Source organism: Neomonachus schauinslandi, chromosome 1, assembly GCF_002201575.2.
Source record: "Neomonachus schauinslandi chromosome 1, ASM220157v2, whole genome shotgun sequence".
Lineage (NCBI taxonomy): Eukaryota > Metazoa > Chordata > Mammalia > Carnivora > Phocidae > Neomonachus > Neomonachus schauinslandi.
In genome coordinates this window covers 141237823-141261247 of record NC_058403.1, presented here as the reverse complement: position 1 = coordinate 141261247, position 23425 = coordinate 141237823, and the positions used below count along the sequence as shown (strand labels likewise).

The 23425-nt window shown below is 39.2% G+C and overlaps 1 protein-coding gene and 1 pseudogene across 6 annotated transcripts in view; both read right to left on the bottom strand.

Annotated features, from left to right (window-relative positions):
* Positions 1-23425, bottom strand: part of RBMS3 (RNA binding motif single stranded interacting protein 3) — a 725792-nt gene that overhangs the window by 660746 nt on the left and 41621 nt on the right. The window lies entirely within an intron of this gene.
* LOC123323277 lies at positions 21673-21786 on the bottom strand (annotated as a pseudogene).

Sequence of the window (23425 nt, the reverse complement as noted above, 5' to 3'; positions counted from 1 at the left end):
CATTTATAGACAGAATAGTCCTTATGAAACTAAGAATAGTAGCTATGATTGGGAACCTGCTCTCTACCAGCAATTCCCAAAATGAGATTCAGAACTGCTGAACTGAAACAGAACCAAGGACAATTTTAATTTGCCCCTGTTTAGTTAAGGGAAATGTAAGTTTTTAGGAGACGGTGTCTTATATTTTCTAGGAATCAAACGATTGCTATTGTGTGATAAAGCTCTACAGACCACAGTGTACTGTGATAGTATTCAAAACAATTTAGCACTCCATGGGGTCTAGCACAGTACCTGGTCTCCAGCATGCCTTCAGAAATAATGGATGGATAAAAATGATAAGAAAAGGCTTCCATTTATAAACACGAGGGCATTTGGTTTCTTTGCTTTAATGGAAGGACACAAGAAAGGAAAGAAGAAAGAGAGGGAAGGAGGAAAAGAAGGGCAAGAGGGAAGGACAGAAAGAAGAGGCACAGAAAGGGAGGAAGGAAGAGAGAAAATGTGATTTCTTCCATCTGAGATCAGTATTGGCAATGATAAGACTTGGGAAAGAGACCTGGGTTCAAATCCCTGCTTCGCCACCCATCATTGTATGACCTTAGGCAAGTACCTTAACTGCACACTTCCCCATGCCCTTATCTGTGAAATGGGAGCACAGCATACGTATGGTTGCAGCACAGTTCTGAGTAAGCACATCATTGTAGTAAAGAACAACAATGATGGAGATGAAAGGACCTGCTTGCAGCCCATTCCACTAGGTATTATAGCAAAGTAGGGAATGGGAAGGATGGTCTCACCTCCAATCTAGGCTCTGGCCCTTACCAGCTATGACCTTAGGATCCAAGGTGGAAGAAAAGTTAAATTTATAGCCTTATAACTGATTCATTGTTTTGTGCAGGAACCATTAAAAATAGAGGTGTTTTTGAGGAACAATGAGTTAGAACCAGCTTTCCCTGGCGCTTTCAATTCACCAACATTCCTAACAAGACATAAGTGATAATCCATTGGGGAAAATATCAGCATCTATCTCTGAAGTTGGGAAAATTTTTTCTCTAGCTTGATATTATGTACAAAGAAAGACTCATAAAAAGAGGAAAATAATAGCCATTCTACTTGAGAGAAACTATAAAATATAGACAGATATGTAAAAGAATCTTTCATGTAGTAAAACTTACTTTAAAAGTTCCTCAAATTACTCACTCAGACCAAAAACGTTAAGATTTTTAAATTGTGTTGTTCTTCTTTGTCAATGAAAATAGTTTGTTTAAACTTAGCAACATTTATCAGTGTTGGTATGGCTAGACTTAAGTAGAAAACACATAGTTTCTGCAGGTAATTGGCTACATTTTAAGAGACAAGGAAGTCTCAAAACACATCTTTTATATTCATTTCCAAAAGATAGTTTGCCAGGACCAGAAATCATAACCTCTATTGGACTCATGCATATTCTCTCTTAAGTTGTTTTTACATGTTGCTTTATCAGATAAAAAAAAATGGATGCCAGCATATTAATGAATCTAGTTACATCTACAGATACAAACTTCTCACCATTTCAGAAACTGTTCTCCTACTGAACAGCAACTACATGAGAAACCAGTTCCCTAATAGCCCAACTTTTAACATAGCTTAAACATAATACATAACATTCATCTGATTAAAATTTTAGTCTCCCCTTTAACGCAAGCCAGTAAATCAATTTTTCCATCAGTAAATTAGCCCAACAAAAGGTGTTGCTGGCTTTTCCATACTTTCTTCATCTTACAAACTTAGGCTTATTACATTAGAATTTTACAGTGAAAGGGGCTTAAGGGGACCTTCTCCAACTCATCCTCAAATGCATAAACTATTTCTACAATGTGTGAAAACTGCATGATTAAATCACAATTTACAAATCTTAACATACACTTATATATGCAATTGGTCAAAATAGGGGTAAAACATAAGGTTCAAGGTTGACATATTTTTTTTAAAGATTTTATTTATTTATTTATTTGAGAGAGAGAGAGAGAGAGAGAGCACATGAGATGGGGGAGGGTCAGAGGGAGAAGCAGACTCCCTGCCGAGCAGGGAGCCCGATGCGGGACTCGATCCCGGGACTCCAGGATCATGACCTGAGCCGAAGGCAGTCGCTTAACCAACTGAGCCACCCAGGCGCCCCAAGGTTGACATATTTTTGACAACTATGGAAATAGATTCCTCACACACTTGGTAATATCCCAGGCATACAGCTAATCAATCCATTGTGTTTTTGTGATATAAGTCGTAAGTTAGCCAATTATTTTGCTGTGATCTTTGAAGATACACTTTATAAGGTACTTTGTTTTTTTCAATGATTCCCAAACTTTCAAATAGAAATGAGACAGAAACACAGGTTAACACACAACAATGGGTAAGGCACAAGGAAAGTAATTTTTTTTGCATATTCCAAATACAAAAATAAATCATCTAAAAACATACTAACACCAATAAAAGATTCACCACTTTCCATCCATTGGAAACCGCTTCCAAAGTTGATTTTATAAAAATGGTCAGCTTCTTACTATACTTATAAGTGGTAGAGAGAACTAAGTCTCAAATCCCCATGGATAAGCCACTAAGTCAGCTGGTGAAAAAATCAAGTATCTATTTTCTGTACACATTTGAAGCCTCCATTCTTAGAAATGACTCAGAATTCAGTACGATCTATTCTCAATTTATTACTGTGAGAATGCATCTCCCTATCCCAATCAGAAATTGCTACTACTTTCAGACTTCTTGAGCGTCACCAGCTATCCCAATTACAGTTCCAAAAATGCTGTCTTACCAAACACATGATGTTTTATGAAGATTAAACAAGAAGGGTGAAGTTACATAGACAAGAGGGGGAAAAAATGCCTCTTTGGTTTTAATCCAGTTAAACAAAATCCAATTAGCAGTGTTTGGCACAGTCCCTAAAATGAGCTGAGTTCTACATTCTCAGAATGAAAATGGCTATAGTTTACTTCCTTCTTTGAGGGTAATAATTATTTTAGATGGTGGGAGTTGGAAAACAATAATTCTATATACACTAAATAGGTAGGGGCCCATACAGAACTGTAAACTACTTAAGATGAATGTATTCTGTTAGTTAATGGTAGTAACAGGAGGGGAAGCCAAGCAGAGCTTGCACGGTCTAGGGCCGTAATAGAGCTGGGGTCATTTCTGCAGCATGCTAGCGTCTGACGGATACCTAAAGAACTGAGCAAGCTCGGGCAAGTCACCTCACTTCCCTGAACTTGGCCAAACGGGGTGATTATTACATGGCTTACTAAATATAAAAGAGTGGGGATAAAGAGGGATAATAGAATAGAAATACTTAGAAAAAAGTAAAAATGTTTTACTTGAGACTGTAGGGTGGTATGGAAAAAGAGTATGGATTTTAGAATTAATATAGACCTGCATTCAAACACTCCAATGAGTGAAAATGGGCAACATAACTTAATTTCCCTGAATCTCCCTCTCTGTAAAAAGGGTAATAATATCTACTTCGAAGAACTGTTGAGGGGCACCTGGGTGGCTCAGTTGTTAAGCGTCTGCCTTCGGCTCAGATCATGATCCCAGGGTCCTGGGATCGAGCCCCACATCGGGCTCCCTGCTTGGCAGGAAGCCTGCTTTTCCCTCTCCCACTCTCCCTGCTTGTGTTCCCTCTCTTGCTGTGTCTCTCTCTGTCAAATAAATAAATAAAATCTTAAAAAAAAAAAAATGTTGAAAACTAAATGAGAGAACATATGAAACATTTTGATTCTTCGATATTTCTTAATATCACTTTTATGAACTTACGAGTTCTAAACTTAATTACATATATATAAATGAAATATTTTACTGCTTATTTACTTTATACATGCCTATGTATAAAAGCACTATTTATTTATTTCCCTCTAATGAGCCAAAAGGATTATTGCCAGTGGTTAGCTCTTTTATTCACTGAAAGGGTAGCATGGTGCTTATGACAGTGATATCTCACAAGTGGCAAAATAATAAGACATAAAAGAATATGATTAAATTTTTAAAAATATGATTAAAAACATCAAAGAAAGATAGTTTTTAATCTATTCAAAAAGGATTCATCTTACTCTATTTCTTTTTTGTTGTTGTTATGTTAGTCACCATACATCATTAGTTTTTGATGTGGTGATCCACGATCCATTGTTTTCATATAACACCCAGCGCTCCATGCAAAACATGCCCTCCTTAATACCCATCACTGGGCTAACCCATCCCCCCACCCCCCTCCCCTCTGAATCCCTCAGTTTGTTTCCTGGAGTCCATAGTCTCTCATGGTTCCTCTCTCCCTCCGATATCCCCCCCTTCATTTTTCCCTTCCTTCTCCTAATGTCCTCCATGCTATTCCTTATGTTCCACAAATAAGTGAAACCATATGATAATTGACTTTCTCTGCTTGACTTATTTCACTTAGCATAATCTCCTCCAGTCCCATCCATGTTGATGTAAAAGTTGGGTATTCATCCTTTCTAATGGCTGAGTAATATTCCATTGTATATATGGACCACATCTTCTTTATCCATTCATCTGTTGAAGGGCATCGCGGCTCTTTCCAGTTTGGCTATTGCAGGCATCGCTGCTATGAACACTGGGGTGCATATGGCCCTTCTTTTCACTACATCTGTGTCTTTGGGGTAAATACCCAGTAGTGCAATTGCTGGGTCATAGGGTAGCTCTATTTTTAAATTTTTGAGGAACCTCCACACTGTTTTCCAAAGTGGCTGTACCAACTTGCATTCCCACCAACAGTGTAAGAGGGTTCCCCTTTCTCCACAACCTCTCCAACATTTGTTGTTTCTTTCCCTCTCCATTTTTGCCATTCCAACTGGTGTAAGGTGGTATTTCAATGCAGTAGCTTATTCTATTTCTTAAAAAGATATATATATATATGAGATGATCAAAAACACAATGTATTTTATTTGCTATTATTTTTGTTATGCCACTAAAACACTGATACAATCTCGTTAAACCAAAAAACAAAGCAAAGCAAAGCAAAAAACAGAGCACATGGAGGAAATAGAGACATCTGACCATCTCCTAAAAAGTATACTCGGTGTTAGGAGATTTTGTGATAAGACCAGCTTTGCCTTTGATATGATGGATTTGGGCAAAAAGTACTCCTCTCTTCTAAGGACACTTGACTTTTGAACAGAAGAAAAGAATTGGCATTTTGCCAAACCTCACTAATACAAACTTGGAATTAATGCTATAAAGAATATGAAGAAGAGGCAGATTTTGAGACACAGTAAACTTTCAGTTGATTTGGGCCACGAGAGATGGTATTCCCTCCATTCTCAAAACTGCCCTTTAAGTCAAGAGAGAATTTTAATACATGATGTTGAAAAAAGACTTGAACAAATCTCATTCTGTCATAAGATAGCACTCCAGTGGTGATGCACCGCAATCAAAAAAAAAAAAAAAAAAAGGAAAATACTTCAGAAAAATTAGTGAAGGGAAAACAGTCTTCATGGGCTTGAGGCTTGTGCATGAGGCTCCTTAGTTAGAACAATGCCACCTTTGGTTTCATTGTCTGCTTCTGCCATCTAGAAATTCTTAGCACTTTTTGAATAAGAGTCCTCCCATTATCATTTTGCACTGCACCTTCGAATTATGTAACCAGTCCTTGGGGAAGACAGACAAACTCAGTTAAGTCTGTCCCTACATGTAGTTGATGTTACTCTGAGGATTGGGCCCATCACTTGGAGAACATTGCTTTGACAGAAGGAATCTGTGAGTAGACTTTGTCCTTAGCGAAGATACAAGATATAATGTTTATGTCCAGCTCTATCTCATCTTTCTGTACCATCTCTTGCCTTGATGGTCATTTTCTTGGGTACTCTAATTTTCTTTTTCCCTGCAAGCAACAAAAGTTACCCTCCCCTTCCCAGAGCATCATCTGAAATCAGAGCTCAGTACTATTTTGTGACTCTAAGTGAACAGTTCATCTCTTCTCAAGGCATTTTTACTTCAGGACTTCTTCTAATTTATTCATTTTTCTCCCTCTCTGTAAAAGGAATTTCTGGCATCTCTGATTTGTCAGGAACAGATTATCTTAGATAGAGGTTCTTGCTAGAATTCTTAGAACTGCAGTTGGGAGGCAACTGTTTATTTAATACCACTGCCCCACCACCACCACCACTAGAAATATGTGACTTTCCGGACAACATTACCCTGTTCTTAAAAAAAAAAAAAAAGATAAGGTTTACTTGAGGCCTATCTATTTCATAGGGCTGCTAGGAGTTAAATAACAGCCATGAGGCTCTCTCCTCTCCCATTGCTTAATAATCATGATTAATAACTATGCAGCCTAGTCCTCTCCAGACATTTTTGGACAACCAAAGATCAGAAATGCAAATCAGAAATTCTGCATCTGTCAGGACCTGCAGCCACTTCCAGGCACTCACATCACACAGGAAACACTGACAGAGAGAACAAGTGGTCTCTTATTAAGCACACTCCAAAGCCCTTGCCCCCAAGATTTTTCTAGTGCAAATGCCATTTGTCTTAGTCTTTCTTCAGCCAGACAAGGATAATGACATGAATTTAGTGTTGGTGAAAAGGGACTTTAGCTCTAGAGCCTGAGGGACGATGTCTCCCTACTTACCTCTGGAGGAATTATGGCAGGGGGTCTAGAGAAAGCAGGCTGTCCCAACTAACTCATCCCTTTCCACACTCCTGCCTGGGAGGGATCATAGGCAGGGAGAGAACAGCAAGAGTGAAAGGATCGCAAGGAGCCGTCCAGCCTACAATGGCTGACCTCTCCGTCGGGCGTGTCAACAAACATGCCAATTAGTAATAAGTGTGGCAGAGACAAACAGGGGAGGCAATCGTTTGAAATTAGCAAGGAAAACACCCTCCAAGAGTCATATCAAAATTGATGATGTTAGTCTACTGATCCACAAAGGGGTGACAAAGTTGGCTCTGAACTACCCTGGATGTGCAGACTCACGCCTGATATAGTGGTTATTTAATAACTATATATTTAAAAGGCATTAACTCTGCAAAAACAAAAATCTAAGGTACATATGTATTAGGGAGGGAGGGAGGGAGGGAGGAAGGTAGGAAAGAAAGAAGGAAGGAAGGAAGGAAGGAAGGAAGGAAGGAAGGAAGGAAGGAAGGGAGAAAGGATATACATTGGACCAGTATAATCTACATAAATAGACCAGCAACTTTTAAATATTAATGTGCATCAGAATTAGCTTGTGAGCTTTAAAAACACGGGTGGCCAGGCCCCACCCACAGAGTTTCTGATTCTGTAGGTCCAAGGAGGAGTCTGAGAAATTGCTTTTCTAACAAGTTCCAGATAATGCTGAACCTACTGGTCTGGGTATTACACTCTAACAACCACTACTCTAAACCTTTCTCGGAGAGACTCTACTCTATGGTGTACTGAGCACACAGTGTTGGGCTAATAGCAAGCCCATGACTTTTTTTGTGCCTCAGTTGACATCAATCTGTAAAGTACAAAACATTTTATTTGCTTTTATATAATTCGCAGACAAGGTATAGAATGTATTCTAAGACTCATGATATTTAAGATGTTGGATTGATATTCCGTATTTTATCTGGCACATAAAAAGGAATGCAAATCGAAGACAAAACAGATGTGAAGCTTACTCAAAAAAGCTTCAAGAAGGCCAAACATTAGTCAGAGGTAAGAGCACAGACCAAAGCAGGTGGGGTTTTTTGTTTGTTTGTTCCCAGCTCCTTCCATTTTTAACTGTCCTTAGGTCTTAGGCCTATTACTGAATAGTGTGGGGACTCAGTTTTCTCATCTCAAAAATGGGGAGGCCAGAATAAAAGACTTCATTCTAATCTAGGTTATCAGGTAGTCAGTGGACTTGTTCATTTTTCAAATAGCTAGTTCTTTCCTAAAACACAATGATCAGATACTATTTTTTTTAAAGATTTTATTTATTTATTTGACAGAGAGAGACACAGTGAGAGGGGGAACACAAGCAGGGGAAGTGGGAGAGGGAGAAGCAGGCTTCCTGCGGAGCAGGGAGCCCGATGCGGGGCTCGATCCCAGGACCCTGGGATCATGACCTGAACCCAAGGCAGACGCTTAACGACTGAGCCACCCAGGCGCCCCGATCAGATACTATTTTGTACCATAAATTTGATTTAGAAAAGATCGACCTTGCAAAAAAATGTGTCCCTTAAATATGATCCTGGGAACACTAAGCACTGGTAGAGATTAGCGGTGTTGTGAGGCTGCTTTGCATTTGTGCCTTAGGCTTATAAGGTGGTTTTACCATTACATCAGCCCTCGGTTCTGTGCAGCTCCATCTAACATCAGAACACACAGAAATCTACAACATCGTTTTCTCTGGCATAGTCCCAAGACTGTGGATCACTCAGGCCACACAGTGACCATTTCTCTAATAGGAAAAATAGTTTTGATCGGCTGGGAGAATTTTTCCACATTTTTTATCAGCTATTTCTAGGACGATATGCTAGATTGCTAGAAGTTAATACTGTAATAGCAATGTTTTCATTCAGTTATACACATCTCTGTAAATGTCCATCCACTTTAGAATTGTAAGCATGTTATAATAAAATTATAACGATAGCACTTTTCAAAAACACAGTTTCAGATTTTCCAAAGCTATGCTTTAACACCTGAAATAGTGTTAGGAGACTAGGAAAAGGAAAAAGGTATGTGGAATCTGATCTTAATTTCTTTCTAATTATTTAAATCTGGATTTGGCCAAAAGGATCATGATCGTGCCACTTTTTCCTCTCCTAAGCATGAACACAAAGGCAAGGTAGACAGTGTCAGGCCTGGGTTTGAATATCTTTGCTAGTATTTATCTGCCTGCTAGTATCCATCTGAGCTTACCTTTGGCAATCTGCTAAGCTTTCTGAGCTTCAGTTTCCTCATCATAGAGGGACTAATAACTTCCTTACAGGATTGAATGGGAGGATGTATATAAAGTCACTTCCGTGATGTCTGACGCATGGCAGTTGATTAATAAATTATAAGAGTGGTTATGTTTCTAAGACGGGCTCAGCCTTCCTAGAAGGCAGTCCTCTGGTCTGGTACTAAAGTCCCCGCCATCCAGGATGGTTCGTCCTTCGGGCTGTATACACAACCTCACAGGCTGGCTTGCCTTTCCTCATGTAAAACTACGTAAGAAAAATCAGTATTGGTGTGTGTCAGCAGACCATGATGGCCCATTTCGTTTGGATACTTGTATTAGAGTTTTATGTGAAGGTTGACTTTTGATAAGTATGGTGCCTTGCTAACAAACCCAAGTGCTATATTGTGTTTTGGATCAGAACACATCCTTGAGCAGAATAGATTGTACATGCTCACAAAAGTATATCGACTCTGAAGTCTGAGAAAATTAACAGAAATCCCGTTTCAAACTGTGCCTTCCACACAAAACATGAAGAAAATGTCAAAATATTTTTTCTGACTTGTTTGAGCACTATTTTTAGTTGGTTTTTGAATAGAGAACACATATTTGTTAAAGACACCGAATTCATTCCAGATGGAGGCTTCACTATGAAGTTATGGGATGCAAAAGATCTGGTTTTCCTTTGTTAAGAAAAACCAGAAAGGCTGATCAGCTGAAAAATCAAGGTTAGCCAAGCCCAGGCCTAAGAACCTCCGTGAATATTTTATCATAATTTTTAATTATTACAGAGCTCCCTTCAAAAATAAAACAGAATAAAAAACAAAACCAAAGAGAAGGCAAGAGGAGGCCAGGAGGCAGGGAGGGATGAGTTGAGAGAAAGGAGGGGAGAGAGGTAGGCAGAGGGAGGAGGACAGAGAGGGGGTGAAGAAGAGAGAGGGGAGAAGGAAGGTTAGAAAGGAATGGAGGGAGAGGGGGGAGGAGGGAGAAAGGGAGAAGGGAAGGAGGGAGAGGGAGAGGTCTTCACAAATTTCACAAATGTACTTTCTGGTCTCTTTTTACTCCATTTAAACCCTTCCCCGTGAAAATGCATCTCCCTGTGGAGCCCTTGGTTGGGTGGCTGCACGGCTTTGGCTTTGGAATGCTCACACTTCAGACGTGACGGACGTTGTACAATGAATGGGCAGTCCCAGAGTTACGAGTTTCTCCCACATACCAAATACATTAAGTAGCGGTGGAGTGCTTGGAAGAGCTTTGGCACGGGGCCACTCTGTAACAGGAACTTGCTTGGCAAAGAGCTGCTTTAAGTACATTTGCTGTGTGCATATTTGTAGCGATTTCGTTCCCTTTTAGCCCCTTGAAACTGACATGGGTGGGCTGGTTTTTTGAGGATGTCCACCACTGAACAAAATGCAAAAGCCAGACCTTCTAGAATTTGCCACAGGGGCTCTGTCCACAATAGCTGCTGATTCTCCCCCTGCTCATGCCAACATGCATTATATGGGTCTATACCACATGCGCTTCTCCTCTGTGGTGAGCTGAGACTTAAAATATCTTAGCATTATCATTGGAGATTAAATCAAAACCAGGGAGGAGGTAAATATCATCTGCTCTATCACAAAACTGGCAAAATCACGTATGTTAGGCTTTTGTGGGACAAATGGAAGCACCTACAACACTGATCAAGTAGTCTAACTGTAGCAGTTAACCATTTAAAAAATGTCAAATATAACCGAGAAGCAGATTTATTTTCCAGTTTGTTAACAGCAGAAAAGGCAGACCTACAGTCAGGAGGATAATGCTTGCTATTAAAACGTAACTGATGAATGCTACAAAAAGAGTATTTGTCATCAAACAATACTTCCATTGTAAAACAATTCCAACCTATGCATGAAAGATTCCAAATGCTAGTACAGCATTCAATCTGATACTGGAGTTTTATCATATTATTTCATGCGAAGAAGAATTATATACTCAATCTGTCTGACAGCTTTGCATATAAAGAACAGTTTCTGCATGACAAATGTGGTGAGCTTATTAAGTTACCAATATACTGCCAAGCCATATTGTCTCAGCGACAGCAGACCCAAAATATTTTCAAATGATTTTTTAAAAGGGCAATGCGGGAAAGCTTGAACAATCACATGTTCTGACTTTAATAAAAGTCACAATTGCAGGAACATTTACCTTATATCTAATTAGAACAAATCATCCCTAAGCCTCATTGAGCCCATATTTAGTCTGTCACAGACTTTTATTTTTGAGATAGTTGGAAATATTAGTTTTTGATTTATCATCTGCTACCTCACAGCTGCAGAAAACAACAACAAAAGCAAAACACTATTAACGTGGATTTAAAAACAGACCACTTTTTCTTTCTTAAAAATATAGAGACATGAGCGTCCTTACAAACTTTCTTTTACGATGGGTAGAAACAAACTGCTAAATAATGCAAAAGATTACTTTAAGAAAATATTTAATCAAAACTAGTAATAGAAAATAATTCCAAGCAGACTAGCCTCCTAATTTTCTCATGTGCTTGAAGACATCATTACTTTCAATCATGGAATGAATGAGAACCACTAAATTATATTTGCATTGCAAACAGGAATTGTGAAAGGCTTGGGTCATAATCATGCTAATAAAAACAAGAAGATATGCAACAACTAGAATTCTACTGTCCGTATCATTTTTTTTTTATTTAAAGATTTTTATTTATTTGACAGAGAAAGAGACAGCGAGAGAGGGAACACAAGCGGGGAGTGGGAGAGGGAGAAGCAGGCCTCCCCCCCGAGCAGGGAGCCCGATGCGGGCCCGATCCCAGGACCCTGGGATCATGACCTGAGCCGAAGGCAGACGCTTAATGACTGAGCCACCCAGGCGCCCCTACTGTCCGTATTATTAATGAGGACACTGGGAAGGAGTACATGCTAGGTGTCCGGTACTGTGTTCAGCATTTTTGACATAATTGTTCTTATTTTCATTCCCACAATAACTCTCTAATATAGTCCCATTGCACAGATGAGGAAAATAAGACACAGAAGTATACAACTTGCTCAAGGTCATGGGGCTAGATACAAATCCAGGTCTTTCCGATGAAGCACTAAGCTCTTGACTGCCCTTTTATCATATTTCCTTGCTCCACTGGATTGGGGGTGGTATTCCTCACATAAATTAAAACTAAATAGGGTTGTCAGACTATCCTATGAAGAGCTGTCAGTTATGGCAAAGATCATAGCCTAGTTACACCAAAATAACAAAGGTAACTGCGCCCCTCTGTTCTTCGACAGCTACGTGATGGAGACACGACTTAGTCAGGTGCATCACTCATGGTTGAATATTTCAAGACTCATGCACCCCATTTACAGGGGAAAGTGCCAACAGAGGACAGGGACTATTGCCAAATTGCCTTAAATGTAGCTTCATTACAAATTTAAGAGTTAAATTTTCCAGTGGATTGAAAGTAGTTTTCTTTCGTTTTGATTGCCCTCTCTCCAGTATGGTCTATAGTTAAAAAAGAATGAGTGCATGAGTGCATGGAGCATAATTTTTTTTTAATGTATATTTTCTATGGAGCTCCATGACTTCTTTAGGTCATTAACCCCGCACTGAATGTTACAGGTGCTGACACTGTGTTCTATTGCCACAGCTTCCTAATTGGGCAGACAACCTTAAGAGAGTCCTGAATGCCCATGGCCACTGACTATCTCAACTTCTGCCATAAGAGTAAAGGAAATAATCTACCAGGTAGTGTCATTCCATGACAGGGGCAGACAACTGATTTAAAGATACACTAAGTAGCAGTTTGGGAGTTTGCCAAGACTGTTTTCCTTCTTTTCTCTCAGATACAAAAGCAGTATATGCAAATATTACTATACACATAGATTATATCCTCACATACATAAACACATTTTTTAAAAGATTTTATTTATTTATTTTGAGAGAGAGAGCATGTGAGTGTGAGTGGGGGTAGGGGCAGAGAGAGAAGAAGAGAGAGATTCTCAAGCGGACTCCAGGCTGAGCACAGAGCCCAATATGGGGCTCGATTCCACAACTCTGAGATCATGGCCCGGTCCAAAATTAAGAACTGGACATTTAACCAACTGAGCCACCCAGACACTGCCACGTATACTAATTTAAGAGGATAACAACCAAATGGAAAAAAAAAAAGTACATGGCCATTGAGTAAAAAGTTATGTTCTCCTATTACTAAAATGTTTCAATATTTATTTCTTGTTACTGAAAATTTTCCATGTTTTAGAGAGTAGTTGAGAAAATAATAATAAGTAAAATCATACGCTAGTCTACAAGGGTATGAAGTCATTGTAGAACAATGTCATTATTTAATTATACTTTGAATTCTCATTTCAAAATCAGCCTGCTAATGACTGCAGAAACATGCAACATAAATACAACATCCTTATTTATTTTTCAGTGTTATCAATTATGTATTTGGAAAATAGGTTTTTGTACTTACAAGAAATAGGGTGTATCAGATTTGTCTCATTATTTTATTTATTCAATATTAATTGGAAAAAAAACATTTGTGGAGCACCAACTGTGTGCAGGGCATATGTACAAAGAGAGCACATAACTGGATGTTTCAGATATTCACTTAAAACATTTAGAACTGAAGGAGACATTGCCACCACAATGAGTGTGCTTTTAATTTCAGTCATAGCTTCTGGAACATTCATGACCAGGCAAGTTGTCCTTGGTGCCCCTAGGCTAATTAGACATTACATTCAGGTCAGCTTTCATTCTTGGAAAGATATTCACCTCTAAAATAAAGTATGTTTCTCAGTTAAGATTCCTAAGTATTTGAGAAATATTCCTAAATATTTGAGAAACACACACACAGAACAGACTAGAAAACATGTTTTATTTGTGGATAAAGACCCAAGGGAAAGAACAAAAGGAGTTAAGAGGATGATCATGACTGGTTCTTGTTTTGTCCCCAAATGTATCACTTCCTTTCTACCTTGCCATTGGTCGGTCCTTGCTTATTCTGATATTTACTGGTAGGGGATAAAAATTTTATTGAACTTAAAAGAGACAAATCAGACAATGTTTTGGGAGCTGAGTTGAATAAACTGAAACAAAAGTGGCTAATCAAAGTGAACTGACCATAAGTACTTTACCACAAACATAGATGTATGTAAGTTCTTTTATCAGTAAGAAGGCAGCAAGCACCCACTGGACAGCTCTGGAAAAGAAGACACCACACAAGTTGCTTGTCAGGGGTTCTGATAGCCAGGTATTCCCCCCAAAGAATTCACAGTCCAGTTTGAGAATCAGACAAATTCTGTAATTGGAGGCAAGAGGCAATACATAGCAGATGCTCTAATGGATGAACAATCTGATTTCAGAAGGAACACAAGACGGATGTAGCACTTGAGGAAAACACCAAAAAAAAAAAAAAAAGGAGGGCGCCTGGGTGGCTCAGATGGTTAAGCGTCTGCCTTCGGCTCAGGTCGTGATCCCAGGGTCCTGGGATCGAGTCCCGCATCGGGCTTCCTGCTCCTTGGGAGCCTGCTTCTCCCTCTGCCTCTCTCTCTCTCTCTCTCTCTGTCTCTCATGAATAAATAAATAAAATCTTTAAAAAAAAAAAAAAAAAGGAGACATTTGGGGTTTGACTACCAAGTAAGTTTTGCCGTTTCAAGTGACTCAAAGCAATATTTTGGAAAAGCTCCTTACAGTCTTGGAACAAAACTTGTGATTTCCAAGAGCGGATGAGATGTTTATTGTGGGAAAAGTTCTATGGAAACAGGTTAACCACATGAGGGTAAGGAGTCTGATGGCCACATTCGAGGTAGATCACAGAACAAGGACTGGTGTCTTGAGTTTGGTTCCCTACATGCGAAGTCCAAGATGAGGATGGGCAAGATTTATTAAAGAAGTGTTCCTGGGATAAACTGGTAAGGACTTCGGTTGGGGTGGTTGGGGGTGGGGAAGGAGGAGCATAACAGGAATGGGTAAAAAGCCAAGCAGGAGTAGTTTTTCTAGTGAAGTGCTATAGAGGGTAGCTTCAGTTTGATCCCACTAGGGAATTAGAGGCTGCAAGCTGCATGTTAGAGTTTATCCCAACCTAAGACAAAGGAGCTGGGCTTTCATACACACCAGAGAAGACATGAGCTCTAAGGCAACTCAGCTCTCCAGCAGCCCAAGAGCAATCCTCTGAAGAAAGTCCCAAGTTCTTTGTCAGCACAAGCAAAGAATCCAGAGGCTGGGTATTGGGAGCTCAGAAATGGTCAAAGAAAGTCAAAGAGGTAAGAGTGCCAACAATGGGTAATGCACAGACGGATGAAAAATGGATGAGGATGCTCCTTATCTAATCACCATCCCCCATTTTTTTTCTGGGTCAATTCTTGGACCACACTCTCCTAGGACAGGTCCAGCCAATGCCCTCATCCCCGCACTAGCAAAAACATGCCAAGATAGCCCCCAAATCAAAGCATTAATCTAATGCTACAATTAGAGCACGTAGAAAGGGAAGACCACCACTGGCAGTGAAATTCATATGTCTGCAAAGCAATTTCATCCCAGCGGCACAAGCAATTCAATCACCACCCCGGTGCTGCAGATTTAATAGCTTAATTTTCTATGGACTGACAATGTCCATCCTAACAAGCCCCTTGCGGAATGCCTCAGGACAAGGCTGCACAACACACCATTTGGTGCTGTGTGCTTACATAATTATTCCTCCTCTAGAAGCATTTCACAGGGTGGGCAGGGAAGAATGAGTTAGCAGGGGGAACTTAGGCACTGCTTCAATATTTAGAGAACATAAGGTATTATTATAGGATTAATAAGCAAGGCTAGTTCAGCAATAGGGAAGGCTGCCAAGGGAGGCTGTGGAATTGCTATCACTGGAGATAATGAAGGCTGAGAATAGATACCCACCCAGAATGGATTTTATAGACAATAAAAATCCATCCCACTATTCTAGAACAGGGGATGCACTAGGTGTTTCACTGTAGGACTCTTCCAGCCCAAATGATTTCATAAATTAGATGAAGCAGTTTAGCTTAAAATATTACTTATTAAGTATTACTTATTCCAAAGTGTATCCAGTACAGGGGTGGTTGAATGCAGAAGCTATTGAGTGACAAACATAACTGGAATTACAAACCACACTGGCACCTATAAACAAACGCCCACTCTGAAAACAGGACAATGAGAATCCAGGAAGGCAGATTTTTACAGTGGAGAAATAGGGACCAAAATACCACATAGCGGTATACTTGAACTTCAGGTATTCAGGGCCCAAATAAGCAATAATTCTAAGTATTTAGTTGGTGCTTTGTTCAGACACTGCTTGATGTCTATGGTGTGGAGACTTTGAGTGCTGAATGCCTAGTCTATTAGACGTCACTGAGGATGATGTGAATGTCACAAAGATTAGAATAGTTGCATAGGATGAATCGTTCTAGAAGTTGGAGGAATGAATACATTTTTAAAGTATCCTGTGAATGTGAGAAAGGGTTCAAATTTTCCGATTCAATCACGGTTTCTTTAGGTCAGGAACAACATTTTAAAATTTCTGTGAGGGAGTAGAGGACCAGTTCATCAATCAGATGCTGGGTCTGTGCTTAATTAAGCATTATGCTTGCTCAAGGAATGGCACACTGAAACACTTAATTTTCTTTGGATTAGTGAATTGAGACAATGATAAATCTGCCTAGTCGATACTGTGCAGTGGCCTATGGACATACGCAGGGCAGAGGATAAGAGATTTCTCTAAACTTTGGCCAGTTTTCTACGATGCTATTCTATGAATCAACTCTTAATATATATTTCTTTTGGTTTCTTTTTTTTTTCTTTTAATTTCATTCTAAGTCTTTTAATAAATTCATGGGGAACTAATTCATGGCTTTCACTGGATATACATTGGACACATACTGACTATAGAATCAGCCATGATTTTTAAATTTTAGATTCTGATATTAGAGCAACACCATAAATTACTGGGACCTCTTAGCCACCTGCCCGTCCAAATTTTAATTATACCATGAGCTCGGGAGAATTGTATATACATCTTAAAGCCCATATGCTTACACTTGTATGTGGTTCATGAGGATGTGGGTATGCCAACGACCTAAAACCAGAAAGGGTTCTTTTCTCTTCAAAAATCTGGAGAAATTTTAATTGAATTATATATAGAAAATATATATAATATGTTGTGGAATTAGAAACCAAAAACACCTGGGGCGCCTGGGTGGCTCAAGTCCTTAAGCGTCTGCCTTCGGCTCAGGTCATGATCCCGGGGTCCTGGGATTGACCCCCGCATCGGGCTCCCTGCTCCACAGGAAGCCTGCTTCTCCCTCTCCCACTCCCCCTGCTTGTGTTCCCTCTCTCGCTGTGTCTCTCTCTGTCAAATAAATAAAATCTTTAAAAAAAAAAGAAAGAAAGAAAGAAGGAGACCAAAAACACCCATGTTACCTATATACTGGCAGTGAATTTACTTTTCAGAATAATGTAATAATATTGATTTGAATTTCAGAAAATTGATAAAATCATAATCTAGTATACATTTAATAAAGATACCCAGAATGCTAAACTCTAGCCGAAAATTAGTATTTGGGGATCTGAATGGTCTTACATTTTTAAATTTTTTTTTTTTTTTTTAGATTTTATTTATTTATCAGAGAGACAGAGGCAGGCAGAGGGAGAAGCAGGTCCCTTGCTGAGCAAGGAGACCAATGTGGGACTCGATCCCAGGACTCTGGGATCATGACCTGAGCCAAAAGCAGACCCTTAACTGACTGAGCCACCCAGGCATCCCACGGTCTTACATTTTTAAAAAACATTTATTAAGTGTCTATTATGTGCAAAATCCTATATTAGGAACTAATGACACAGTAGTGAGTTGAAGACTATCCTCAGCTTGATGGGGCTTTTGTATTAGTGAGGAATGAAGACTAATAAAAATAATCATGTAAAGAAATGTGAACTTGAAATTGTGACAAGGAAGCAGTGCTTCGAGCACCTACACAGGAGGATCTGACCCAGGCAAGGAGGCCAGGGAAGGGGTGGATGAAGAAAGGAGGGCTGAATTGAGATTAGAAAGATAAACAGAAGCTAATGTAGCGAAGGAAGGAGAGAGTACTTTTTAGGCCATGGGGCATTAGCTGCCAACAAACTTACCCAGAGGCTGGGGGAAATGAGGACATATTCCAGAGTTCTGAAGTCATTAACTATTATTGTGTGATCTGTGGAAAGCAACAGATCAACACTAATTCTGGGATGAATTGGGTGGTGCGGAATGGTGGAATTTAAAAGGAATTATATAATACTAAATATATATGTATTTATATTTATATATTTATATTTAGTAATTACATATACATATATATATTGTTTAACCTTGTAAGCTTTATTTTTTCACCTTAGCTTATACACATTTATGATGAACAGAGATCTAGCACTTCTAACAAATAATCACTACTTCATGGTTCTTAAAGACTTTTCATTTCAACCTTTAGTCATGCCCACTGTCACATACTCCTGGTTTCAGTGGAAAACTTGCTCATTTTTTAAATCTAATGGACAACAGCCAAAGGTTTTATAGTAGGACTAAAGCATTTGAATGTGCTACATTGTTTGAATGGAGGAGCCCTCTTTGAAAAGGGTTGAAGGGCACTGCACTGCATAGGGCCATTAGTAAGACAGACTGATGTTATGATAGACTAAACCACAGTAGGTCCGACTCAGTTAGCACACTGCTAAACGATGCCATTTTCTTCTCTTCTTTGGTCATGAATAATCATTTACTGATAAAAGAAGAAGGAAAACACTCAACAAGTAAGATGTGGGACTGATACTGCGTTCTCTTATCCTCTGAAAAGCACTCCAAAGTGATGAATAACGGTTCTCTGGTGCTAATTGGTTCTGCTTCCTTGGAGAACCCTGGCTAATACAGGATGAATTCACTCAGGAGTAACATGACCCCAACTGCCTTGTAGAAAGATAAATTTGGTGTCAATGAGGACGTTAGACCCAAAAGGAAAGCCTGGAATTCAGAGTGACTTCTTGGGAGAATATTATAATCCCAGTAGTAGATCATGAGGGCTTAATCTACAGCTGTGTGCAAAATTAATGAAGTTTGGATGGAAAGGTAATTCAGGAATAGAATTGTCACATCTCATGGTACTACCCAGGTGGCCCAGGTAAATGAATAAAAGCAGACTCCACGGGTTTCAAGAGCACAGAAGAGAAATGTAGTAATACTTTTTTTTTTAATTTTATTTATTTATTTATTCATGAAAGTCAGAGAGAGAGAGGCAGAGGCAGAGGGAGAGAAGCAGGCTCCCAAGGAGCAGGGAGCCCGATGCGGGACTCGATCCCAGGAGCCCGGGATCATGACCCGAGCCGAAGGCAGACGCTCAACCGTCTGAGCCACCCAGGCGCCCCTGGGAAATGTAGTAATACTTTAAGGGCATAAGAGCTCAGGCAAACTCGTAATGGAGTTTTGATGCCTTAATTAAGGTAAACATTCTAGGGGCGCCTGGGTGGCTCAGTCGTTAAGCATCTGCCTTCGGCTCAGGTCATGATCCCAGGGTCCTGGGATCGAGCCTCGCATCAGGCTCCCCGCTCGGCGGGAAGCCTGCCTCTCTCTCTCCCATTCCCCCTGCCTGTGCTCCTCTCTCACTGTGTCTCTCTCTGTCAAATAAATAAATAAAATCTTTAAAAAAAAAAAAACGTAAACATTCTATTAAAATACATGAAGTTGCCAATATCCAAGGGTTTTATTGTTGTTGTTGTTGTTGTTGTTCATGAAAATGATAATTTACATGGTTCAAACCATAAGCAACTATGTGTTGTGTGTATATGTGAGAGGGACACCCATAAGTTTGGACCAATATACCCAGTTGTGTGAATTCTTTGTACTTCTTTTTTTAACGCTTAATGTGTCAGTAGTTTTCTTTCACCCGAATCTTACTTTGACTTCTGAGGATGATATTATTATATTTAATTTTTTGGATAAGTAATATATTAACATGTTTTTTAAATTTAGTAAATACAAAAAGGTATGGCAATGAAATCTCTTCTCACTATTCCTCAGTCCACCCGTCCCCTGACACCCATGAGCAACTTCCTGTGTTTCCTATACAAATTTCTTTGTGTGTTTACTAGTTATAATAAACAAGTAAAAAATAGAATCTTATTCACCCACCCTCCATGCACACACCACTTTTTTTTTTCACGAACGGAAACATGAAGTACAAATTGTTCTGCCCTTTGCTTTTTTCTACCTAATAAAATGTCTTGGAGATGTTTCCAAATTAATACATAGTGTGCTTCCCAATTATTATCTATAGCTGCATAGTGTTCCATTATATGGGCATGCCATAGTTTATTCAACATGTCCCTACAGATGGACATTTGAGTTGTTCACAAACTGCTGTTATTACAAGCAATGCTGCAATCCATAATTATTGGCACATATCCTTTCAACTGTGTGCAAAGGATCTGCATGTGTGGGATAAATCCTCATAAGTTGGGATCCAGTTTTCATAACAGAAAAGAAATAAAAGTAGAAGAAAAATAATAACAGAGACTTTTCAAAAAAAAAAAAAGGAAAGGAAAAGAAGGAAATAATGGAAAAAAGGCAGGCAGACTAGGACAGGGGAAAAGAAGGAAGGAATGAGAAATGAGGAAAAGGGGAGGAGAAAAGAATTAAGAGAGGGAAAAGCTCTTGACCTCTGCAAAATGATGTGAGGGAAGTGATTAAACCGTAGTGCAGGGGTGGGGGGCGTCAGGAGAGGACACGTGGGAAACGCAGGGAGCTCCACAATGCTGGCAGAACATAACAAGGAAGTGACTCTTCCTGTCCAAACAATCCTACCCACTACAGCGACACAGGAGAGATAAGTTCCGAGGCTAAAAATACAGCACATGGAGGCAGACATCTCTGAACAGAGCCCAGGATGTGGCCATAACAGGTTATCTAGCAAGTGAGCCACAGAGGGAAGCCACGAGTTTTGAGAAAGAACCAACTATGTATAAAGACCTGGTGCTTGAGGCAAACGTAAACCTTATCAGTCAAAACCGTGCATCATCTATGAATAGGTATAAGGCCTTAACTATAAGAAGCTCACAAGAGGACTGCAAATTGAAAAGGGACAGACAAGGAATCCAAGAAGGAAAGAAGAATCCAGACCAGATCAGAATGCTGTGCCTCCCTGCTCTGCCACAGTGACTGATGGTTCCAACGGGGTCCCTCCTGAGGGAAATGAAAGGTTGAAGTCAGTGTTCATGACTTACTTTTAAAGTGCATTTAAGTCCACCACATAGTAGAATCCATGTTATTCCCACTCCAGTGAGTTTCTTTGTCCTCTTAATAAAGTCCAGAGTTGAAAATAAAAACAAAAATAAAAAAAATAAAATCTCTGAGTCTTGTGAAAGATAGTGATTTATCTTGCAGTGAATTTATTCCCACATGGAGTGGGCGAATCCAAGGAAACAGGCCCCATTTCAGAGCCCTGTTTGAACAAGGGAATACCTGACTGGGTGTGCCATTTTACCGGCTTCACTAGTGTTTTCCAAAAATGCCTACAACTGCATAATGCCTGAAAAAGCTTCTTTTATGCCTGAAATTGTTGCTATGCTTAAATGCAAGTCATGGGGGAAATGATAAAAAGGGTGTGAAAGACATCAAGAGATATTAAATAGGTGATTTTAAAAATTTCATCTAGAATGCATACACCTAAGAAGGAGAACACATTTCAGAAGAGGAGAGAGAAAGAAAGGAGCCAAGAACACAATAGACATGTTACATATGGCCTCTGACTTTTGTTTCTTTCGACTGTTAATTTTACCCGACACACTGGAGCTAAACATGAATTTTAGGTCATGTAAAGATCAGATATTACACTTGATCTTAGCCAAAAGGCCGAGAAGCGATTAGGTCACGTAAAGATGAGGATAATGTAAATAATGTAGAAGACTGAAATCTCAGCATTTCCCACCTTCCGCTTACCCTAGTCACAAGTCGACAGTTATCAACACTGCTCTGTCCCAAAATTCAAAAGATTAAAGGAAAAATATGAGCTAGTGGACAGCTTTGGTTTTTGGTCTGTTTTTTGGGTTGTTTTGTTTTTTACTATGATAGAGATAATTCTGCAATTGTTGTAAATTCTATTGTGTTATGTGCTCCTGTTACAAAAATCAACTTTAAATGAGAAAAATAGACTGAAGTATATTTCAATTTTTATTTAGAAAAAATAATTTAGATACAAACGAGACTTCTATCCTCATGATAATCACTGATGGATGTAGGATATCCGATATCAGGGCAGCACCCTCGGATTTTACAAGTGACATTCTGTCTGAGCCTCGTTCTTTCTTGACTTGCTCTTGACATTAACAGCACCAACTTCTGCTCAGTTCCAAAGGATAAGCCTAGAATATGATGTTCTCCATGGCGATGCCAAGTCCAGTTCTTGTCACACTGTAATGCACTCAACTAACACCTATTAGGCAAATAAATGACTTCTAGTAAGAAGCATCAGAAACATAATCTTCAAACAATGGGCTGCTCCAGAGTTCTAAGCATCCCCACAAATTCTCTACACTATTCATTTAATGGCAAAGGGGTGCTACTGTATTAACGTAAGTAGCTAAAGAGCTTATGGCAATCATTTATAAATCCTCTCTAGTTTGGGGTTTAAGTACCTTCTAATGCTCACAGAAATTAACTCCAAGGAGCTATCTACAAATCCTTTGCATATAGTGGGGCTTCCTTACATGACATATTTCCTAAAATAGAAAAACCAGTAGCTGGAGTGTGGCCATTGTTTCTTCCACATATGAAAAATGATTAGCATGGCAACTGACTTGATCTAAACTAGGTAGTTTAAGAGAACTGTAGTCAAGAATAGCAAGACTAAGATTTTCTATTCATAAAGTGAATTCCTTCGATTCACCAGTTCTATTTGAGTGTTAAAGAATGAACTTTTTAATCATGTCTATGACATGTGGAGTCTTACATTGGGTAATAAAGGTTCCAGAATATTACTGCTTTTTAAAGCATCCAACGTGATCATAGCTTAATTAGAATTCATATATTTTTATGTAAATAAAGAAAACTTCTGAGTAAATTAAAAGCAAAGAAATAGAAAACATTTTCACTAGATTAGAAACATTTTAACTTCTCGTATCCTTAGTGCTTTGTATGATGTCTGGTTCTTGGTACAGATACAGTAAATGCTGGTTGACCCAAAAAACGAAGGAGGAAGGAAAAAAGGAAAGGAAGGAAGTAGAAAAGAAGAGAAAAGAACTCTTCATGGGGGGAGTATCCTGCAGAAAATTCTAGAAAACTCTAACCACAGTGCCTGGAGATACCACTGTTAATTATTTTTCCACTTTCTCATCATGTGTTCCTGGGCTGTCTTGTCATTATAGCCACTATTGGAATCTTTTATAATGTCTAATTTCTAAAAATCACTAAAACGCAAATAAAACAATGTAGTAAGCAGTTTCTCTTCTTAAAAGGAAAACACTTAGAACCACTACGTGCTACTGAGTTAAGGGGCATAGCAGCC